The sequence below is a fragment of the Mustela lutreola genome, chromosome 1, assembly GCF_030435805.1.
Source record: "Mustela lutreola isolate mMusLut2 chromosome 1, mMusLut2.pri, whole genome shotgun sequence".
NCBI lineage: Eukaryota > Metazoa > Chordata > Mammalia > Carnivora > Mustelidae > Mustela > Mustela lutreola.
In genome coordinates this window covers 175,900,769-175,906,458 of record NC_081290.1, presented here as the reverse complement: position 1 = coordinate 175,906,458, position 5,690 = coordinate 175,900,769, and the positions used below count along the sequence as shown (strand labels likewise).

Genomic DNA, 5,690 nt, shown 5'->3' with positions numbered 1-5,690 from the left:
CAGAAGGCTGGTGTCCTGATGAGGCCGACAGCGTGGGGCATGTTAGCCTATAGTGCTGCGGACAGAAGCAGCTCAGACGTGGCTGGACAGTGGTGGGAAGACAGAAGACAGGCTCGAGTTCCTGTCCGGGTAGCCAGGAAGCCCCCAGAGGGAAGGTGACATCTGGGCCAATGTCCGGAGGAAGCAAAACCACTGGACGGGAGCCCCACCAGCAGGAGAGACGGCAAGTGAGGGGCCATGACCCACCCCCAGCTCCTGATCCGGAATGGGAGGTGACCGGACAAGACCATCTCCACATGCCTTCGCAGGGTTATGGGGACTGCAGCAGCACATCCAGCCCGAGGACAGGCTGCAACCTTGCTAGAAAACACTCCTACCTGACAAAGGTCCCCCCTGGAAGCTCCTGCGGGAGTTTCTCTTGGCCCAATGGTGGGTCGCAGGTGTAAAGGGAGTGGAGACTGTGCTGAAGTCAAATACACCTTGGAAACTGGCTGCTCACTGCAGGACTCCTCAGGTCCTTGAAAACGTGAACTGTGGCAGACAGACTCTGCAGGACTCACCTCACCATGGAAGCCTTTTCGGATGCAGACTAGCTGAGGAGATGGTTCCACGGAACACACTTTGGGAACAAATACTGTACACTAGAGGCTGGTACACATTTTCTGTAAAGGACCAAATAATACATACTTTAGGCTTCATGGACCAAATGTTCTGCTGCAGCTCTTTGATTTGCCACTCTAGCTTACCAGCAGCCGGAAACACATACTTATAAACAAACGAGCAAAGCCAAGTTACTACATTTCAATTTAATACTCTTCTTACATATCATAAAATGTTAGCTATTTTTATTTTTTTCAACCATTTGAAGTGTGAACCATTTTGAACTCACCGGCCACACACAGACGGAGGGAGGACTGGATCTGACCTGCAGGCTGTACCCCACCAACCCCGGCTTTAAACAAATGTACATTTATCCTTTTTTTCCTTTTTTTGTAATCGGTACATATCTTTTTAACTCACAGCTTAAAGTCACACGGCTAGCATCCTGATCACCAGAAAAGGTGGTTGTAAATCACATTTCCAAAATGTATTTGAGACCAAAAATGGCTCGGAAGAAAAATCACATTTTTAGACACAGCTCCATTATAATTACTTCTTGCTAGAAAAATGAAATCTAATTCTGCCTTGACAACAGAATTATTAGGAAAAATGGCCTATATTTTTCTAATATTGGTTTTTATTTTCCTCTCTAAAATTTTTGAAAATCGAATTATCATTCCTTCTCCAGAAGATACTCTAAATGCACTGTCTTCTGTGGAAAGGAAGCATTTGCAGGCAGCCTGACCTCAGCCAAAATTGCACTTACCATCGTCTGAAACATGGTCCCCTGCCTTCTTCCTCTCCACCTGGCATCCACTTACTATTATCACTGCTCCAAACAGGCCTGGCCCCTTTCCCTCTCCCGCCAAAATCTAAATTCCCTCATGCCCCATCGTCTCCCACTTTTCCTTTATTTTTTTTTTTTTTAAAGATTTTATTCATTCATTTGACAGACAGAGATCACAAGCAGGCAGAGAGGCAGGCAGAGAGAGAGGAGGAAGCAGGCTCCCCGCTGAGCAGAGAGCCCGATGCGGGACTTGATCCCAGGACCCTGAGATCATGACCTGAGCCGAAGGCAGCGGCCCAACCCACTGAGCCACCCAGGCGCCCCCACTTTTCCTTTAAATCTGTGCTCACAGTAAAGCAGAACCTCGCTCTCATGATGGTGTAAATGACTTAAAAAAGCAAACAATGTTAGGATACTGTTGGGCGTGTGTGCACTTTAGCAGAAGGAATGAAGATTTACCTCTGGGACTCCCGCCCCGAGGTAGCCAGCAGGTGGGGGAACCGGGTCTTCCAGCAACCTCAGGTAGGTTCCCAGTCCTGAAATCACATTCGATAGGAAGCCATGTCCCTCAGCCAGGAGAAGAGGCGCACGCGGCCCCAGGCAGAGGCTCTGGTCAAGGCTCGCTTCCGCCCCATGAGATGAGCACAGACAGGGGAGCAGGTGCCTCCTCTCCACCTTGTGGAAAAGGACAAATAGCTTTCCCTCCACTCTTCTGAGTTCTCGACTGACACATCCTGTAATAAAAGATGGATTAATGAGAAAAGCACAAAGTTTACCGACATGTACACTTGGTGCATCCAGGGAGACAGATACCCAGGAGAAGTAAGTCAGTCCCTGAGGTGGCCTGAGCCACCAGCCAAAACACCACCTTCAGGACAGATGGAGAAGGTGTGTGTGGGGCTGCGGGGGACATCTGTCCTCCTCCTTAGACACCGTCCTGTGATGGAGTCCCCCTTTGGCTTCCTGGAGTGGACAGAGATTTCCTTTATAAATGTCAATGTCCCTCGCCAGAGTCTAACTTCTGCATCTGCTGTTTCTCAAAACCATCAGCTCGAGAAAATGCTGATGCCAGAGAAGCAGGTTTGGGGGCAGCTGATCCTGCTTCCTTCCCCCCAACATGCTGAGCCTGAACCGGGACTTCAACTGCCTCCATTATGACCTCAGTGTATACTTCCTAATTAAGTTCTCGCTTCACTCGGGCCCAAGACGGGAGGGGTGAGGTGGGGCACGCCAGGCGCCCCGTAGTAAGCACACAGACCACCCTGCAAGCAGGGGAGACTGTCCTGACACCAGCGACCACCAGCGACCTGACCTTCGCTACCCACCTGCGGGGACCCGCTGACCTCTACCCACACTGTCGTGATCTAACCCAGATGTCTTTTGCATGATTCGGAGACGCCAGCACACCATCTTTCCGTCTCCGCCTCACTGAGATAGACCCCTTTCCTGTCTGTCTTCAGACTCTGTCAGCAGCGAGGGCCCTAGTCTGGTCTCTTTGGGGACAAGGTGCTCTTGCACTCCTGATCTCCAGCTACAAACCCTATCTCAGGAAACACAGCGACTGATCAGAATGCTGCCAGCAAAGACTCGGAACCTAAGGCCCTCTCCCTGCTGAGATTTTCAAGCCCGAACACATAAAGGGAAAGGATCGAGGGGCTTGGCTGATAGCTGACCACTAAAGAGGGGTATCAAGTTTTTTATCATTGACTCTTACTTAGTCAGACTTTTGTAAGGTACATAAAACACACCAATGAGCATGCAACCCAGTAAGAAATGCTCACTTTGTCTGCCCTCACGGGCTTGGGACTGCCGCTCTCGCTGAGCAATACAGTCGTGTAGAGCATAGACAGACTCTCCCGCACCCATGATCAGAAAGCTCCTGTCGGAGGACAGAGCACCCTGACTGCAGATACAGTGGCGTTCACGCAGCACGCACTGCACCGCCTCCTTCCGCTCACTTGCTTCTCCACCAGGGGATGCGATTTCTCAAAATCCTTGCTCTGATGTTGACGTTTTGCAGGAACCAGAGAGAGCAGGCCGAGAAAGAAACAGGACCTTCCTGTTCTCATGTTACATTACACTTTCCAGCCCTTTGAAGTCAGTGTAACCCTCCACTAAGTACTTGGCAAACTTTAAACCATACATCTGTGAAGCTGGAGTTTTTTTCCCCTTCACGTTACCTTTCACCTACTTTAAAATAAACCACTCATTGTTCAAGGGGGAAAACTCAAATTTGTGTTTTCGGTTTTTTTTTTTTTTAAGTAATCTATAATAGATTAAAACATTGCTGGAAGGTTTGCAATGAACTAATTTACTGTGCAATAAATTCCTAGGAAAATGAAGTGAGCAGGGAAATCAGCTTTCAACCTTGAACATGTAGGCCTCTGTTTGTTTTTTTAATTAACAAAATGTAAACTTTTTTAAATTAGAAAGGTACATGAACCTGATTCTCTAAATGTTTACGTTACACAGAAACCTAGAGAATCAAGGGGGAAAAGTCATAGCCCACTTTCTTGTGTTGCTTGATTTAATATTAAAATACTAAAAGCAAGTGTATGGAAATAAGTGTGTTTGCAAATTTTTTTAGATTTGAGTTTTAGTTTTGCCTACATTTTCCCAAATTTTATCCCTAGGAGATCATAAAAGCTATTTTTAAAATCATGAACTACAAGGCCTGCAGGGAGGGACACAAATCAGCAGCAGGGTGAGGCTAACAGAAAACAGCCTCCTCTCCTGCTTCCCTGCCCTTTGGGCCTGGTCTCCCCCTTTCCATCCACCTGCAACCCTCAGGCCTGAAACCCGAGGGCACTGTTTGCAACCCTAACATCCTCCCCTCCCAGGCCCCCATGCCTTTGCACACACAGCCTCTCCGCTTGCAGAGCCACTCCCCTAGGACCCCTTCCCACCAGGCTAGGCAGGCGCCTTTCAAGCATCACCTCAGATCACACCTTCAGTGGCGTCCAGGCCCCGCTCAGGAACCGTGAGTACGCCCTGGTCCCTGCATGGACAGCATCCTAGACGCACTTAGGCGAAGAGAGCGCTCTCTGATCAGGCAGCTGTTTCGGTCCAGGGGGGCTCTGGGAGCACAGGCCGGGCATCTGCCGTCTTCATGGCCCGCGGACTCTCGGCCGTGCAGGGTGGGCCGTGGGGACGGCACAGAGGAGCCGGGCTCGGTGCTTCGGCTGCTGGGGCTGGACCCTTGGCTGACCGGGGGTTCTCAGGGGCTCCAAGCACCGGCAGGGCCGGTGGAGCCCAGGGCCGGGAGCAGAGCGCCGGCCGGAGCGGGTGCCGCCACGGGCCGCAGTGGACACGCGGGAAAGCAGAGGGGGAGGCCGTGCCCGCAGGACAAGATGCAGACTTGCTGTGACACGGGGCCGGGGATAGAGGCGGGCGTGCCACACCGCGTCCTAGGCCGACATGGGTCGCCGCAGGGAGGTCACGGCCGCGGCTGCGTGCGGAGCAGGGGGCACCGGGCGCCGGTGGGGACCGCGGGCCGGCGTCGGCGCCGCGTGCGCTCAGCAGACTGGGCGGGGTGGGGGGGGGCAGCCCGTTGACTTGACTTCCACTTAATACACTGTTTCCACGGGGAAAGGGATCTGGGTGCTAAACCGAGTTTCAAACACTTCCTTGGAACACAGTCCACGCGTCGTGTGGGACTGGCTGTCCTCGGGGCCTGACCCTAGCGGCCACGGGTCGCCGCAGTCTGAGAGCAGGCGCAGTGGGCCCCACAGGCATGATCCGCCGGAGCAGCCCGAGCGCAAGCGCGGCGAACGCCGCAGGTAGGACTCCCGCAGGCAGTTCTGCGCAGGCGCAGCGAGCTCCGGAGGCCAGCCCCCCGAAGGTCGCTCTGCGCAGGCGCAGTGAACTCCGCAGGCAGGACGCCCCCTACCCTCCCCCCAGGACCGTGCTGCGCAGGCGCACTGAGCACGTATTTGGCCAAGTCACCACTTTCCGGCATCAAAGAACGTTTGTACTTTTCCACTGCTGTGAAGTGATTTCTGCCAGTTTGGCGGAGGCCGAGACCCGCTCGCATAAGCCTGCTTCGCCTGCCAAGAAGGCGGAGGCTGCGCGCTCGCAGGGGCCCGCGGCGGCGCGAAGTCGCGGCGAGGAAAGAGCGGGGCTGGGACAGGGCCACGGGGGCCACGGGGGCCGGCTCCAGGGGACGCCCGCAGTCCCCGAGGTGGGGGCACCCCAGTGTCCCCGGCCCTCGGCCCCAGGGGTATCACCGGACACACTTGCAGGACCTCCCGCCGGGCGCTTGGCCTGTGCGGTGCGGACTGTTGGTGCAGAGTCGGAGCTCGAG

General features: G+C 53.6%; 1 long non-coding RNA gene across 1 annotated transcript; it reads right to left on the bottom strand.

Moving 5' to 3' along the window:
* Window positions 1-332: 332 nt before the first annotated feature.
* Window positions 333-5,146, bottom strand: LOC131820143 (uncharacterized). Its single transcript, XR_009349474.1, has 3 exons — window positions 4,336-5,146; window positions 1,847-2,121; window positions 333-662 (listed from the first exon to the last, which is right to left on the bottom strand). It is a non-coding gene; the product is annotated as an uncharacterized LOC131820143 (long non-coding RNA).
* Window positions 5,147-5,690: the final 544 nt, after the last annotated feature.